General features: G+C 41.6%; 1 pseudogene; it reads left to right on the forward strand.

Annotated features, from left to right (window-relative positions):
- LOC145713835 (trifunctional enzyme subunit beta, mitochondrial-like) overlaps positions 1 to 18,697 on the forward strand; it is an 87,297-nt pseudogene extending 68,600 nt beyond the window's left edge.
- Positions 18,698 to 18,787: the final 90 nt, after the last annotated feature.

Consider the following 18,787-nt stretch of genomic DNA (forward strand, 5'->3'; position numbering starts at 1 on the left):
AGGAGTTAATGGAATCTGTATTTTGGCCTCTTTTTGCACAAAATAGATGGACCTCTTTCTGTCCCAAAGGAAGAGTCACCCATATTTTGTCCTTAAGTATGCACAATGGTAATATCTTTCCAGAGGCAAAATGTCATGACAAGGCTGGGCGTAGGACACCTGTCCGAATAGCAAACTTGAATTCCTCGTAACAAGATGCAACAAATGGGAAAGAATATGACCTCAATTCTTGCAAACAAATAATTGCCTATTCTAAGTGAACTCAGAGTTTCATTGCTAATCAGCAGAGACAATGACTTTGTCCAAATGGGCCCTCATTGAAAGTTCTCCTGTCATTCTGGAGAAGACCTGGCGACTTGTGAGTTGAACAAAACACAGAGAGATTAAAATATCCAATAAATATGTGATTTAAATGGGGGCCCTAATGAGACCTCCCGACCATTCAGTTACAGAGGATTTCAGTACGTGATGACCAAAACCCTGCTTGGAGATCACATTCTTACCCTGAAGATCAGAAGTCTTCATTTCACTATGAAACAGCAGACATGCTGGGAAGTGATGCTTGCCCATCTGATCTGAATTTGTGTGCATTCTTTTCTGAAAGTCACTTTGGGGGGCTTCTCACAGGAAGAGGATGATATCCATAAGACACTAGCCACCAAAGCACATTGCAGCAGGACGGGAAATTCGGGAGAACAAGTACACACTAGTGGCCTCAACTGGAAAGCATGTAGCAGGCTCAACCAGAAGCTATGTCTGAACCGCAGACTTGAAGTCAACCTTATTTGTCCCCTGACTCCACATGGACAAAGCCACCTGATTCGGTCCAGTGACATGGTTCAGGTCTGTGCAGTGTCCAGTATGTCCCTCCACAACAACATCTAGGGACACTCACTAATTTTATTATGGAACAGGTGCTTTCAGGAAAGGCATGTAATTTGTATGAACACTGCATTAACATTATAGTATACCAAATTTATTTATTTTTTAAATGTTTATTTAATGTTTAGAGAGATAGACAGAGCGTGAGTGGGAAAGGGGCAAAGACGGAAGGAGACAAAGAATCCGAAGCAGGCTCCAGGATCTGAGCTGTTAGCACGAGACTGATGTGGGGCTTGAAGCCACAAACCGTGAGATCATGACGTGAGCCCACGTTGAATGCTTAACCGACTGAGCCACCCAGGCGCCCCTATACTGTAGCAAATTTATACGAGACATGATGTTCTTGAAATTTTGTACGTCTATCAACTGATACTTGTCAATGTATTCAAGAAAACCGATAAATATCGTAATGCTACGACTAACTCAATCCATTTCAGTATTATGAACTGCAACATGGACACATTATGTGTCATAATTCAGTAAGAAACTGTCAATAATTTGTCCGGATAAAGTATGAATGACACCATAATTTCTAAGGGTTAGTGGCCAAATTAATCCTTATATATATCCTTTCAACAGTATCTTCTTAAAAGCAGGTTAATTTTTAGTCTTCCCAAGGACTGGAAAGAACTCACAATATTACACACCTACCTTATGATTGGTTACAAGCTATACATATGATATTTTTTAAGAAAAAAAGTCAGAGTTTCCCTAGAGAACATTTAGTGAACTTTGAATTCAACACTCATTCATGATAGTGACCATTACTGAAACAGGAAAAGAAGTAACCATCTTACCCAATCAACTACTACAAACGTAGAGTTCATAGCAAATGCAAGACAGAAATCATTCCTGTTGTACTATGCACATACTATGTACTATGTACTATGTACTATGCACATACTATGTACTATGTACTATGCACATAGTACATACTATGTAATAACAAAATAAATGCATGCATAAATTGAAAGGATAAGGACTGGAAAGAAAACAAATGAATGGCTTGGAGATGCAATGATCGCTACGTGGAAACCCCCAAATAATCAGCATACCAATTATTGAACAAATGGTAGAATTTACCAGGTTGGGCTACGATAAGATCAATATAAAAGTTTATTGCATTTAAAGTTATCATAAATGACTTAGAATAAATATTTTCGAAAATTATGGTTTATCATCCAATGTCTGGTACCTTGTAAAGTTCAACATGCTAGAAGTTTATAGAGAAACACCTTACAGTAGACTTAGGTAAATTCTTTGGTCAGGTACAATTGTTTCGCAATGGACAATTAATCATTGGAAAGAATGAATAGACTCATCCAGAAACACACCGATACATGTATGGAAAAAGGATATTAATAGAGGTAGCAATGCACTAACTTGGGGACTCATCAATTAATATGACAGGATAATTGGTGATCAATAGAAAAACTAAAGCACATGGACTACTTTTCATGTCTTTATTTTTTTTTAACTTTTATTAACTTATTGAGAGAGAGTGCACATGGGACAGGGTTAGAGACAGAAGGAGAGCAAATCCCAAGCAGGGTCTGCTCAGCACAGAGCCTGACCTGGGGCTCGATGCCACAATCACAAGATTATGACCTCAGCGGTATGAAGAGTTGGATGTTTAATGGATTGAGCCACTACCCACATACGCCTGGACTTTTCCTCTCATGTCTTTTTTTTTTAAGAGCTATATTTGCATAGTGAAAGCCATGACTTATTTGTGAACTATATCTCTGTGGTTTTTAAAACAATGTTTATTTTTGAGAAACACAGAGAGAGACAGAAGGCGAGTAGGGGAGGCACAGAGAGAGAGAGAGAGTCAGAGACGCAGAATCTAAAGCAGGCTCCAGGCTCTGAGCTGTCAAGACAGAGCCCGACGCGGGGCTCAAACTCACCAACCATGAATCGTGACCCGAGCTGAAGTCGAATGCTTATCTGACTGAGCCACCCAGGCACCCCTCATTTTATATCTTAAACAAACCTCATTACTGATAGATGAAGGACATGAAAAAGAAACCTGTTACAGGATTTTATGAGAAAATATACTGTAATGTTTCTCGGGGTAGGGAAAATATATTTTGGACCTACTCCATCAAGAAATACCCAACATTCTATTAGATAGGTTGTTCTGCCTGTGATATTTATTGGGTTCCCTTCAGCTTTAAAAAGCTCATGTGTGCATATGATTGAAACAATCTCATTCGATACATAAAAGCATGTTCCATTAAGAGCAAATGCCTTACTCATTCTTCCAAATTTTCCAAGTTTCAGGCTTACAAGTTTCTAACTTAGTGAAAATGCTCCCTGGATACTGCTGAGCAATTTTGTAAATTGAGTTTGTGAACTTGACCCTGAGTTCCTCCAAAGAATTGGGTTTTGATGAATGAACAATCAGACTAAGGTATCTGCATCAATCCTCTGTTCATATACAATTATTAAAACTTAAAATTGCACATGGCCCTTATGACTCCCCCTCTAATTGGCATGTGGTCAGAATGGACTATTCCCCCAGCATGGATCTGGGAAAATAAAGGGCTTCTGTTTGTAACTATGATGTGGAGAATGGAATAGGTTCCCCTAGCAATTAAACCATTAGGGGAGTAAAAAACAGCTCTGAAATCATCCTATGTTTCAGTTAAATATGTGCGGAAGAATCTCAAAAGAACATTTTTGTATACAAGCTATGCCATTTTTAAAAGACACCGTAGGAAAGAGATCTGTGTGCAAGGCCCGCTGATACGCACAGATAAATGACTGTTGCCCAGGTTCTGTAATTGTGATACTGTAAACTAGCCAGATCTCTCCTAAGACCCATAGGAGCAAGACATTTCATTTTTGAAAACTCTCTAGCAAAAATATGTTTTTAATAATACAACCGTAAGTGTTCACTCTCATGGTCCGCACTGCGGTGTTTCTATCATGAAGACCGCATGGGAGCTATACCGCCCGGAGCCAGTTGCAAGAACATAGGTGCATTGGTAAACTTAGCCAAGGAAAGCCTTAGAACTCATTCTCCAGTCTAGAAAGAATTATTCCTGTACATGTCTTTAGGGACGCCCTTCTTCTGCCCCTAGAAACACAATATATAACTAAACTTTGACTTCTCTTCAACCTTTCACCAAAATGACCTACATGCCAAGGTTACTGTGTGGGCTTTATTGAAAAAGCAACTTGTTAATTCGTATTTTACCTAGTTGCTTAATTAACAGAGAATGAGATTAAGCATCTGCCTACATTCCATTGTCTCTTCCCCACTTGAAAATGTTTTCATTCTATACTCAGATGTGCAAAGAAATGTTATGACATCTTGATTTATTGAAAAGTAGATCTAATCCTCCCCACCTCATTAAGAGAGGGAGATGATCACACACAGTCAACCTATCAAATCTGAGCAGGACAGTTCCTTCCATTCATGTTCTTACATGGCTTGGTCTTTTGGATAAGGGCTCAGTCTACCATGGCCCCACTAAGAAACGCTTATGTCCAAGATGACATCTGTGTCCATTGGCAAACCACCGTGACTTCATGGTGCTCAGGAGAAGGAAGACTGGGTACACATTGCTTCCCTGAATGCTCACATTGCTTCCCTGAATGCTCTGTTGACCCTGTGCCCTTCTCAGCACCTCTGTACCTCCCCATTACACTTACATAAACTTCTACATTCCCTACATGTCACACAAAAGTTCAGGTGAGCCATACCCCACTCCTCCAACCTATGAAGTCACAACTCTCAGGCAATATCTCTGTATCCTTCCCAAACCATGAGAGACCACAAGCCATTGTGACAATTGGCTTTCTTTGAGAGCACTGTCATGGCCCCAGTAGACACCAGGGAGAGAGGCTCTAGCATTCCAGGACATTTTCAGTTGGGAAAAATGAGGTTTCTAATCACTACACACTGTAGGCTTCTCAATCCATTACCTGTGTCTATCTCATATCCCCCTTCAAGAAGGTGCCAAGAAGCCAGCCCAGTCTTAAGAAGTGCTATGGCATGAATGTTTGTGACCAGCCAAAACCCACCTCTAAATACTTTTCCCTACTGGGTTGGTATTTGGAGGTGGGGCCTCTGGCAGGTGTTTAGGTCATAAGGGTAGAGCCCTCAAAATGGAATTAGTTCCCTTATAAAATAGACCCCAGAGAGATCTCCCACCCCTTTGGCAATGTGAAGACATAGCAAGAAGACGGCCATCTATGAACTAGGAAATGGGTTCTCACAAGACACTGAATCTACCTGTGCCTTGATCTTGGGCTTGCGGCCTCCACAACCACAAGAAATGAATTTCTGTTGCTTATTAAGCCACCGAGTCCATGGTATCTGTTATAGCAGCCCGAAAAGTATGACACAGGGGCAGAAGTTTTCAAGACACCACTGAAGAAGCCAGATTTGGCCAGAGATTGCTATTGACAATTCTTATTCAAGTCCTCTGAGAACCAAATTAATGAAAACAAAAATATTGTGCTAGTTAGTCACATTTTACTTAGCAAAGAACATCACTGGGTAGAAGAATATTCACTGGGTTTCCAGACAATTTCATCTCATGCCTTCTGCACTCTTTTCTTTAATACTTAATGATGGAGCCACCCCCAAGCAATATGTACCAGCCAGGTACTAAAATGATACTGCATGCTGTTCCTCACACCTGCAGATAAAACCCTTCCTACGATGACATTCAAACAGGCCTGCATTATACCTGAGTGGAGGTCAAAGTATTTCATGCAGGACCAAGCTTGGGAACTGATCATTTATCCATTTTCAGGACCCTGGGAGTCCTCTATTCTGACCCACTGCAAAATTTCAATTCTGGGACTGCTGGGCAAAAATGTTTTGTCTGGACGCACAGAGGGATCACTAGAAGAATTACAGCCCACTGTCCAACTAAGTCCAATATTATAATCTGATAAAATGAAAGAGGAAGTTGCCTGGTGGAAAGTAGGGGATCCTTCACAGGGCTGTGAGCAGGGCTCGGCACAGTGAGGTCTGTGGCTGCCGGCCAGATGAACTGTCCACATAATAGCATCTGAGCGGTTTAAACGCTACAACCTGCCATGGGCATCGTATCTTCCTAATTAGAGATAACTCCTCTGAGCAGGACCGTGTTGGCAGACATAAAAGACGATGTGGAGCCCAGCCATCTCACTCGGATTTGAAATGAGGCTCTGGATCCCCCATTGTCTTTGGGCGAATGCAGGGCACCAAAGCAACTGCTTTCTTGCAAAATGTGTAGGGCGACAGAAGGGAAAGAGAAGTGGGACCTGCCCACAGAGAGACACATGTGGGCATCCAGGTACAGCTGGCAATGGGGAATGGAGACAGGGAAGCAACTACATACACCCAGGGGGCCGGGGCAGGGCCAACAGGGATGGAAATGGACATGCTGTCTGCAGGAAAAGGTGCACAGGTATCATGGAGCCCACACCACAGAACAAGGAAGAGGCAGGGCAGGGACTCTGTCATTTGCTAGGTGTTTTACTAGGTGACAGATTAACCTATTGCGGGCCCAGTTTCCTCATGGACAAAGTGAGGACCCTCATACCTAACTATCAGCATCGCCTGTAGGGTCAGACACAAATCCTCACCACAAATACTGTCCTAGGTAGAAGCAACTTCTTTTTAAGGACACTATTGCGCAGAGAGGGGACAAGATGGTGGAAAGGCATGGGCATTTTTTTGCATCTCGTGCCTCTGAAATGCAGCCAGATCAACACTACACCATCCTGCACACCTAGAAAACTGATTGGAGGATTAAGACAACAATCTGCACAACCTGAAGAAGAGAGTTGAGCAGGTACGTGGTGTGGAGAGGTGAACTGGGAGAGACAGAAGCCGAGGAGGGCAGGGAGAGGTTTTTGCTTGCAGAGACAGGACAGAGATGCAGTGGGGGGGGGGGGGGGGGGGAGAGTACAGAGAGCATATATGAAAAGACCCAATGCTAATAGAATCCCCAATGGGTAAAAACTCAGAGCTTTCTCCCCTAAGGTCAGGAACAAGACAGGGATGTCTGCTCTCGCCACTGTTATTCAACATAGTATTGGAAGTCTTAGCCTCAGCAATGAGACAACACAAAGAAATAAAAGGCATCCAAATTGGCCAGGAGTAAGTCAAACTTTCACTCTTCACAGATGACATGATATTCTATATGGAAAACCCAAAGATTCTACTAAAAAACTGCTAGAACTGATCCATGAATTCAGCAAAGTTTCAGGATATAAAATCAATGCACAGAAATTGATTCCATTCCTATACACCAATAATGAAGCAACAGAAAGAGAGATCAAGGATTGATCCCATTTACAATTGCACTAAAACCCATAAAGTACCTAGGAAAAAATCTAACCAAAGAGGTGACAAATCTATACACTGAAATCTATAGAAAGCTTGTGAAAGAAATTGAAGAAGACACAAAAAAATGGGAAAAGATTCCATGCTCCTGGATAGGAGGAACAAATATTGTTAAAATGTCAATACTACCCAAAGCAATCTACATATCCCTATCAAAATAACACCAGCATTCTTCACAGAGCTAGAACAAACAATCCTAAAATTTGTATGGAACCAGAAAAGACACCAAATAGCCAAAGCAATCTTGAAAAAGAAAACCAAAGCAGGAGGCATTACAATCCTGGACTTTAAGATGTATTACAAAGCTATAATCATCAAGACAGTATGGTACTGGGACCAAAACAGACACTCAGCTCAATGGAACAGAATAGAGAACATAGTATTGGAAATGGACCCACAAACATATGGCCAACACATCTTTGACAAAGCAGGAAAGAATATCCAATGGAATGAAGACAGTCTCTACAGGAAGTAGTGCTGGGAACACTGGACAGCGACACGCAGAAGAATGAACCTGGACCACTTTCCTACACTGTACACAAAAATAAACTCAAAATGGATGAAAGACCTAAATGTAAGACAGGTAGCCATCAAAATCCTCAAGGAGAAAGCAGGCAAAAACCTCTTTGATCTTGCCCGTGGCAACTTCTTACTCGACACGTCTCCAGAGGCAAGGGAAACAAAAGCAAAAATGAACTACTGGGACCTCATCAAAATAAAAAGCTTCTGCACAGCAAAGGAAACAGTCAGCAAAACTAAAAGGCAACCGACAGAATGGGAGAAGATATTTGCAAATGACATATCAGATAAAGGGTTAGTATCCAAAATCTATAGAGAACTTATCAAACTCAAGACCCAAAAAACAAATAATCCAGTGAAGAAATGGGCCAAAGACATGAATAGACACTTCTCCAAAGAAGATATCCAGATGGCCAACTAACACATGAAAAAATATTCAACATCACTCATCATCAGGGAAATACAAATCAAAACCACAATGAGATACCACCTCACACCTGTCAGAAAGGCTAACATTAACAACTCAGGCAACAACAGGTGTTGGTGAGGATGCGGAGAAAGAGGATCTCTTTTGCATTGTTGGTGGCAATGCAAGCTGGTGCAGCCACTCTGGAAAACAGTATGGAGGTTCTTCAAAAAACTAAAAATAGAACTACCCTATGACCCAGCGATTGCACTACTAGGCATTTATCCACGGGATACAGGTGTGCTGTTTCGAAGGGACACAGGCACCCCCATGTTTATAGCAGCACTATCAACAATAGCCAAAGTATGGAAAGAGCCCAAATGTCCATCGACAGATGAATGGATAAAGAAGATGTGGTATATACATACAATGGAGTATTACTCGGCAATCAAAAAGAATGAAATCTTGCCATTTGCAACTACGTGGATGGAACTGGAGGGTATTATGTTAAGCAAAATTAGAGAAAAACAAATATATGAATTCACTCATATGAGGCATTTAAGATACAAAACACAAACATATGGGAAGAGAAGCAAAAATAATATAAAAACAAGGAGGGGGATAAAACATAAGAAACTCTTCAATATGGAGAACAGAGGGTTACTGGAGGGGGTGTGGGAGGGGAATGGGTTAAATGGGTAAGGGGCTTAAGGAATCTACTCCTGAAATCATTGTTGCACCATATGCTAACATGGATGTAAATGATAAAAAATAAATAAATTTTAGAAAGCATTTGCCTCAAAAAAAAAGATAGCACTGCCTGTTTAGTATAAACATGAGAGACTATTAATTTCTTTGTTTCTTTTTTAAATAATAGGTTTCTTTCGTGCATTAGTTAATAGCATATAGCCATCCAGGGTGTAGGAACCTATTCTTGGTCTGATTAGTAGTGGACACTATCAGTAAATTCACTTAATACATTAAAAAACAACTTACGGGGTTGATTTCCAGCTTTGTAACTTACTACCTGCCTGACACGCTATAAATTATTTAAGCTCTCAGACTGAGTACTGCCTCAGCTCCATATAGTAAGTGCCTCACGGGGTCTTGTAAAAATTCAAAAATTGCACGTGTAAAAACACCTGGTATGCGTGTATACCCGGTGAATACATATTCTTACATATACATACATATACACTCATACACGTTTATGTGTCCATAACAATAAATATCATTTCACTGCCATTTCTTTGGTCAAAATCTCAGCAAGTAAGACTCTTTTATGCTCTATTTGTCACAGAAAGTGACCTTCTATTGCTTATCATTTGTGGTGCAGTTTTGTTGTTTTTGTTTAGAAAACATTTTCCAGGGTCACCTGGCTGGCTCAGTCAAAAGACCACGAGATTCTTCATCTTGGGGCCATCCGTTCCAGCCCCATGTTGGGTGTAGAGATTAATTCAATAAACAAATAAATAATTAAGCTGGAAAGGAAAGGGAAGAAAAGGAAAGGAAAAGAAAAAGGAAAGGAAACGAAAAATAATTCTCCATAGGAGCTCTGTGGACACTGACCCTTGACATAAGCTCCTATCACACCAGGTTATACAATTGTTTCAATTGTCCAATTGTTTCAATCCTAAAGGGTTCCACTGCACTTTCCATGTCCGGTTTGCAGGCTCATGTAAGTTTCAGGCCTTCTAAAGGTACAGACAGACAACAACATATAGTATGTGTATCCATCATTTGAACAATACATCTGCTGTCACTGCTATATTCCAAGTTTGAGTTACATCCCATCAATGAAGATACATGCATGTGTGTCCATGGGTTAACATGCTTATTTTCTTACTCACCTTCTGTGTTTTGGACATACCCATACCTGATGTTATACTTGTATAGTCATCTCTGTTTTCTTTGTGTGTGTGTGTGTGTGTGTGTGTGTGTGTGTGTGTGTGTATGATTTGAGCTACAACACGTCATTTGCGTTTCTCGTTGCCTTTTGAACTTGACTCACTGTTTAGGGTTAACATGAACAGGGAAGGTATTTCTAAAGCTGGTACTGTCCCAGTGTTTCAATTAGTGTACTTTTAAAACCACATTAAGACCACCTGTCATGGCCCACATGGTAAGGGTGTCACAGTACAATTCACTTCAATGTTTGTCTGTCCAGGACAGCATACTCAAGAAATATGACTGAAGTGACACTGTGGTTCTAATGAAGATCACGCCTCAGAGAGAGCACTTCCTAAAGTAATGGCCCCTTTCAGCTACATAAATGTCAAGGCAAGGCAGGGGGCCTTCAGTTGGTTACAACTTTACACTTCTGTGAGCTTTTTCTGTACCAGACGCTGATTTAGGTAGCAAAACTCAGTGCATTGGATAGACACTGACAGTCTGCTGACACCCTGGCATAACCATGTCTCTTTTTCTTAGATTCCGATTTTTGCTCAGTGCTCTTACCAAAAAAAGGTCATTTAAAAAGCATGTGGGGAGCCTGGGTGGCTCAGTCGGTTAGGCGTCCGACTTCAGCCCAGGTCATGATCTCACGGTTCGTGGGTTCGAGCCCTGCGTCGGTCTCTGTGCTGACAGCTCAGAGCCTGGAGCCTGTTTTGGGTTCTGTGTCTCCCTCTCTCTCTGTTCCTCCCCTGCTCTCACTCTGTCTCTCTTCTCTCTCAAAAATAAAGATTAAAAATAATTTTAATAAAATAAATAAAATAAATAAAAAGCATGTTCTACATCTCAGTAGGTGAAATGTTTGATTATAGGGTCATGTTTTCTTTCTTTCTTTCTTTCTCTCTCTCTTTCTTTCTTTCTTTTCTCTTTCTCTCTTTCTTTCTTTCTTTCTTTCTTTCTTTCTTTCTTTCTTTCTTTCTTTCTTTCGTACTATTTTGCTTTAGCTTTCTTTGGCAGGAATTACCTTTACGATATTGCATCTCAAAGTTTCAACTTGAAGCAGGAACAATGACTTAAACTGTGGACCTACTGTAGGTGCAGATTAACAGCTCCCATTCCAAACAATGACAGTCTGAAACCAAACAAGATCACCACGTGATTTTTACATACCTTAAAGTTTGAGAAGCACACAAGCGAGGCATGGCAAGGACAGCTCCGTTTGCAACTTTAGTCCAATGGTTTTAAAATTTGGATACACGTTGGGGCACCTGGGTAGCTCAGTTGGTTAAGCATCTGAGTTTTCATTTTGGCTCAGGCTATGATCTCATGGTTTGTGGGATGGAGACCCACATCTCGCCATTGGGATTCTCACTCTCCACATCCTCTATCCCCCTCCCCTACTCATGTGTACATGCTCTTTCTCTCTCTCAAAATCAATAAACATAGATAAATAAAATAAAAATGGGAAACACATTACAAACTGCATTAAGAGATTTAATAAGAGATTTTGTCACCCTGTTCTAGGGAGGCGTTGGGATTTTTTTTTTAAATGCCCATTGTTTAGGCTAATGTGCAACTGCTAACATTAAGAACTGTTTTAATTAGGGGGCGGCTGGATGGCTCAGTTAAGTGTCCGACTTCGGCTCAGGTCATGATCTCACAGTTCGTGGGCTCAAGCCCCAACTCAGACTCTGTGCTGACAGCAACAAGCCTGAAGCCTGCTTCAGATTCTGTGTCTCCCTCTCTCTCTGCCCCTCCCCTGCTCATGCTCTGTCTTTCTCAAAAATAAACATTAAAAAATTAAAAAAAGAACTGTTTTAATTAGTATTGAGAAGAAAATAAAAGAAATCCCTATGATTTGCAAAAAGAAAATATAAAAATTGGTTTGTATGTATATATGTAACCACACTCAAAATTTTTTTACAAAGAACCAAGGATCTGATCTTGGGTGATTAGAATTAAAAATGCAAGCAGTGTAGGGGTGCCTGGTTGGCAAAACGTGTGTGACTCTTGATCTCCGGGTTGTGAGTTCAGGCCCCATGTTGGGTGTAGAGATCACTTAAAAATAAAATCTTTCAAAAATCATTTAAAAATGGAAATAGTATAAAAAACAACATAGATTTGGTGGATTTGAAAATCTATGCAAAGAGGGGTGCCTGGGTGGCTCAGTCAGTTGAGCAACTAACTCTTGATTTGTGCTCATTATGATCTCATGGTCATGGGATCAAGCCCTGTGTAGGGTGCCTCTTGAGTGTGGTGCCTGCTTGAGATTCTCTCTCCCTCCCTCCCTCTGCCCCTTGCCCATTTGCGCTCACACATGCTTTCTCTCTCTCTCTCAAAATAAATAAATGATACTTAAAATAAAATCTTTGCAAAGAGAACAGAGACAATATTGTGACAAGTGAAACTTTTAAATACTAAGAATGTTTACTCCTAAGTGCCATACAAGCATCTCAAACTTAGTATCTAAGGATGCGGACTCCTACGCACATCAAGATCTGAAGGATTTTAGATTTTTCCCTCTTTGCAACTCAATGAGGTGCCTGCCACCATTTCATGGATGTTGGCAGAATACATGAGATCTTGGGTCAGAGGTGAAGGAAAGATTATTATTCACAACACATCAAGGAGCTGGAGCACTTACCCTGTTTTCATCATTTCCACCTGCCCCAATGTCTTTAGGGGTGAAGCAAATGTGCTAAGATGGGTGTGTACATGTGCTGTGGGTTAGGTTACAGGACAGCAATCCTGAGCTGGAGGAAAATGAATGGTTTATAACAGGAAGTAGACACTGAAAACCACTGTGGTGCTGGTATCTCCCCAGGAAGACATTATTTTTTCTTTGGTTAGAGAGACCATGAGCGGGGGAGAGGGAAAGAGGGAGAGAGGGAAACCCAACCAGGCCTGCGCTCAAAGAGGAGCCCATCGCAGGGCTTGATCACATGACCCTGAGATGCTGACCTGAGCCGAAATTCAGTTGGTCGCTCAACAAACTGAGCTATGCAGGCACCCCACCGGGAACACATTTCTAAGGGAATAAAAAACAGCATACAGAAGTTGTGGACAATTTGGTTTGCTAGAGTTCTAAGTAATTCCAATAGGTTAGGTCATCTAAATGTAATAACAGAAAAAAAATTTAGAGAAAAACTTTGTACTTTTCCATTAGGGCTTCTAACAAAAGAATTTGATCTTTGTGTGTATCTAATCAAGCCAGATTTTCAAACAGTAATTCAAAGATCAGTGGGTATTCTTCCATCAATTTCATTAAACCATCTTTATAAATTGAAGTTTAATAAGTACGCCTTAATATATTAATAAATAGTAAAATATTAATGCTTATGAATCATAATAAAACACTAACGCTTAAAATCTGTAAAAAAGAAGGCACTGACCACACAATTATCTTCTCACATATGAACTTGTTGATGACATAATTGGAAACAATGAGAATGACACCTGCTATCCATTAAGTGAGAATAATTTGCCAGGCACTCCACTAAGTCTTGTGTTAACGTCCCTTTAATAAAACCTTTGTGCCCCACTGTTCTAACCATCTAATTTCATGCCTCAAGAGGTAGAGCCTTAGAGAGCCTGCCGAGTTGAAAAAGTCACATTAACTGCATCAAGCTTCTGAAGGCAGGCACACCCAAGTTATCCGCATCCAAACTTGTGCTCATGAGAACATAAATAAGCAATAGGTTAAACGTGGCTCAGACACACATCTGATGCTATAGACAAAGTACTTGTTTCTGGAAACACATCCAATACTATAGACAAAGAACTTGTTTCCTATTTCTTGCACCTGGGTATGCTTGAAACAATTACATTGAAACCATTATATCTTTCCTGTAGATTGAAAACTACTTAAAACAAGATGATACCTGAATTTGTGCCATCTAAGCCTTACAGACAATCACACTCTATCTAAGGTCTCCTGTATCCTAGAAACACATGTACATTCTCGTGGGTTGACTAACTTTATGAAAACAAAAATCTAAAAATGTACACAATCTTTTTTTTTTTAACGTTTATTTATTTTTGAGACAGGGAGAGACAGAGCATGAACAGGGGAGGGTCAGAGAGAGAGGGAGACACAGAATCCGAAACAGGCTCCAGGCTCTGAGCTGTCAGCACAGAGCCTGACGCGGGGCCCGAACTCACGGACCGCGAGATCATGACCTGAGCCGAAGTCGGCCGCTTAACCGACTGAGCCACCCAGGCGCCCCCACAATCTCTTTTTTAAACAACAAAGCTTCTTCTCTGTATTTCATTCACATTTCCCTCCTTATACAGCCACACATTTGACAGCCACATGTTTTCATGGCTGTATGATCTTTCTATCAGTTTACAAAACATTTTTTACTCATTTATTCACTAGCACGGAGTTGGTTTTAACTCTCCTTTTTCATTCTTTTGGGTTATTTCCAAATATGTGTTCATTTAAAATATTTAAACAAATATGTGTTTATTTTAAAACAGTATTAGACAGTAAAGTACTTATCCATTTTTATGCCCATTTTAAATGTTTTCATCACATGGCCATTCAGAAATTTTGAAGCAACAATGTGTGACTATAGAATTTTCATTATCAACTTAATGGCATAGTGTTACTATCATTATTTTATCCCCCACCCCACTCCACATTGATTAAAGTAGAATCATTTTTTGGCTGGGTATAACTGGTCATGAGGAGCATCGCCCTCGCAGGCGAACTCAAAATCTGCTGATGCACTGTTCAGCAACAGCTGGTGGCAAAGGAAAAATCTGTAAAGCAGGGCTGAGAAGAAAAGAAAGAAAGAAAGAGGAGAAAGCTCTGCAGAACAAAAACAGGAGGCAATCCTCCCTCATCGGCCATTTTCCTCACACTGCTCTGTTCAGCTCCTTTCCTTCCTGTCTTCCAACAAGAACCCACACAAACTCTTGAGTCTTTTCCAGTTACATAAACTCTCTAGGGGAAATCTGATTTACTCCCCGCTAGGAATGGATTCTGCCCCAATTCCGACACTCGAGCCACGTATCTTCTCCCACCTGACCTGCTGACCAAAGCAGGGACTGCCCAATTGGCGGGACTTGGGAGTTATGGAGAATTCTCAGACAAGAGAGGAACGTGCTTTGAAGACCTGATATTCATGGATAGGGCCTGGGGGGTCTGGGAAAAATGCCTGACACTCTGCATTCCTAACAAGCTGCCACGGGATTATCCCTGTGTGGAGACAAGACTTTGAGCCACGAAGGAATAGGCCTCTGATTCTCCAAGTCGGCTGCATATTGGAATCACCCGGGGTGGTTTAACATAGCACTTTAAAAATCTTGAAATTGAGAATTCCAGTTCTTCTCAACATGGGCACATTTTCCCTCCCTGGTGTCTAGAGACATTTTCAGTTATCACAACGCAGACGAGGGTTGGTTGGTTACCTGTATGGAAAAGGTAGAGGCCAGAGATGCTGTGTAATACGTTGCACAGCACAGGACAAGTCCCCTGAGAAGGCACTGTCCAGCCCCAATGTCAATGGTTGCAACGTTGCGAAACCTTTGGGGAACTCCTACTCCAGATCATGTCTGCTACATGTGCTATTTATTGTCACAAAATTAATTCTGAACGACTTCACTGATGGATGACTGGCTAATGTCTGATGAAACATGTTAACCAAGCAACTGGTGTGAATAGTTGCCTTTTTGAAACTGGGAAATGGATTCTGTGTTTAGCTCTATTGTCAAAGACAGTAGGACGGGAGAGCAGATGTCGGCCCGTGTTGGCGAATTTTGGAGTGTTGGCCCTTGAAATCGTTCGTTAATTGAAACCATGAATCCTGCAGGGCAGATTTTTGAGAATGATTCACTGTGCTGTGATGCTTTTAAAAATCAAATTCCTTAAGAAAGAGCTTCTGTGTGTTTTATCACATTATTCTTTGCATGGTGCACTGTAGCTAAGTACTTTATAAACAGAGTGTTTTATGACTGACTTGAAAAGTAAACTATCCTACATCCACAGGACAAAATTGGAGGGTGGCTCGTACCATTGAATCAAAGAGATAAACTTGGCAGTCTTCAGAAACCAGAGGCACATGCTTCTCAGAGAACCACTCGGGAGGGGCGTTTTATGAATTTTATTTCATGCAGTAGCTTATCTTGTATTTTCTGTATTTCCTTTGGAGCTCTGCAAAAATTCTTCACAGAAGGGAAAAAACAAGAAGAAAACTCTCAGTTGGCATTTTTACTGCAGCACAGAAACCAGATATATGTATCAAACAAATGAAGAGAAAGCAAATTTGTCACCAGAACTCCAGAAGCGAAGAACCCAAAGACTGGAAAATAATAATTATCAGGAAGTTTTATGGAATTTCAAAAAAAAAAATGGCATTAATGAAACAGCTTCAGTGCTGATTCAAACTGTTTACTCATAATTCCACCTGAGTAAAAATGTACATGAAGAAGCCAATAACCATCATTTATTTTCTATCAACTTAAAAAAAATTTTAATGTTTATTTATTTTTGAGAGAGAGAGAGAGACAGAGTGTGAGCGTGGGAGGGCCAGAGACAGGGAGACACGGAATGGGAAGCAGGCTCCAGGCTCTGAGCTGTCAGCACAGAGTCCGATGTGGGGCTCGAACCACAAACCGTGTGAACATGACCTGAGCCAAAGTTGGATGCCAAACCGACTGAGCCACCCAGGCGCCCCTGACCATCAACTTTTGATGAGTCTGTGTATATATTTGTATGTGTGTGTGCGTGAGTGTATGACACATACCTCACAGGATGGAATTATGAACTCAGATCTCAGGGGGAGGATTTATGACCTATCAAATAGTTCAAGATTATTCTACATACACAAAAATCCAGCTGTTTTACTCTGCCACCTTACTATATGAAAAAGAGAAAGACAAAGAAAAGAAATAAGAGTAAGTCAAGAATAGAGGGTATCGTGAACAGTCTATCATTCCCAACTGTTGAATTGATCAACCAATAGTCAGCACTGATCGGTACATATTGGAAAGCGTTAGGTCAGTACAAAGACTGAGACTCCAAACGAGCATATTTAAATACTTCTAGAAATAGTCTGTCTATAAAACAGATTCAGGGGTGCCCTATTGGCTCAGTTGGTTGAGTGTCTGGCTTCGGCTCAGGTCATGATCTCGCGGTCCATGAGTTCAAGCACCCTGACACTCTGCACTGACAGCTGGGAGCCTGGAGCCTGCTTCAGATTCTGTCTCTGCCTCTCTCTGCCCCTCCTCTGCTCGCACTCTATCTCTCTCTGTCTCAAAAATAAACATCTAAAAAATAACAAAAACAGATTCAGACCTTCAAGTACTTCTATTGTTTTCTTCTGCCAAGAAATAAGTTATAGTCTAGTCTTGCCACATTTAAAAATGTTGCCAGTGCACTAGGATGGGGCCTCAGATTTTCCATAAGACCTCGAAGCTGTTCCTCCAAGCAAGGGGTGCCCCAGTCGCCAAGACCAAATTAAAGAACCCCTTAGCCAAACCTACCACGAGGAGCATCGCGGTGGTGGCTGGTGCTAACATTCCACTTTTGCAATTAGACACATCAGCGAAGGACCTGATGCCACATGGTTTGGATAGAGCAGCACTTTTGGCTTTGAAGCATCAGACCGATGCCCCAAAGGAAGCCGCTGATAGGGTCATCTTTGGCACAGTTACATGGGAACTGAAAACCGGCAGTGTGGCTGGAGAGGCTGGGCTCCGAGCTGGCTTCTCAGACAAGACTCCTGCTCCCACGGTCACCATGCTTTTCATCTCTGCCAACCAACCATAACTGCAGGTATTGGATTGATTGCTTCTGGGCAGTGTGATGTGGTCATGAAGTTACTGCCTGACGTCCCTGTTCACCACTCAAGGAAAGTAAGGAAAATGATGCTTGGTCTCAATAAGGCCAAGATTCTGGGTCAGTTTGAATTTCCGATCATCCAAGCTCCCCGCACTGGTGGAGTTCTGCACTGCTGAGACCATGGACCACTCTGCAGATGGGCTGGCCACCGCTTCTGCGGTTTCCTGACTGGACCAGGGTGAGGACGTGCTGTACTTGCACAGCCTGGCCAAGAAGGCACGGGATGAAGGACTCCTAGCTGATGTTGTCCCCTTCAGACTACTGGGAAAAGATACAGTTCTCAAAGATCAGGGCATTCAGCTACAAATTCTTCTTTCCTGACTGGTGGTGCTTCAGAGACGCTGATGATGGCAGAGGAAAAATCTCTGGCCAGATGTTATAAACCGAAGGCATATTTGAGAGATTTTGTGCATGTGCCTCAGGATGCAAAGGATCCACTTTTACTTGGGTCAACATATGCTCCATAAGCTCCGGAAAAGGCAGCATTAAGAACGTATGGTACTGATGTCTTTGAGTCTCAGGAAGCCTTCTCAGGTCAGCTGGCGGCTGATTTTAAAGCCACAGGTTGGCTTTTGTAAAATACTTGGGAAGAAACACCAAGGTTGGATTACCTCCTCTGGTGAAGATTAACAACTAGGATGGAGGGCTGTCCCTGGCACACTCATTTGGAACCACCGGCTGCCGGTTGGTCATGGCAGCTGCCAACAGATTATGGAAGGATGGAGACCAGTATTGCTTACTGGCTGCCTGTATAACTGGAGGGCAGGGTCATGCTTTGCTAGTGGGAGCTTATCCAAATTAATAGAGACAGAGGAGGTGATCTGGAGTTTCTGTGCAACAGTTGCACTAGGCGATGCCATTTCGATGCATCACCAAATGCTATCTGCAGTTC

This window comes from Panthera onca, chromosome X, assembly GCF_046562875.1.
Source record: "Panthera onca isolate mPanOnc1 chromosome X, mPanOnc1 haplotype 2, whole genome shotgun sequence".
In the NCBI taxonomy this organism is placed as follows: domain Eukaryota; kingdom Metazoa; phylum Chordata; class Mammalia; order Carnivora; family Felidae; genus Panthera; species Panthera onca.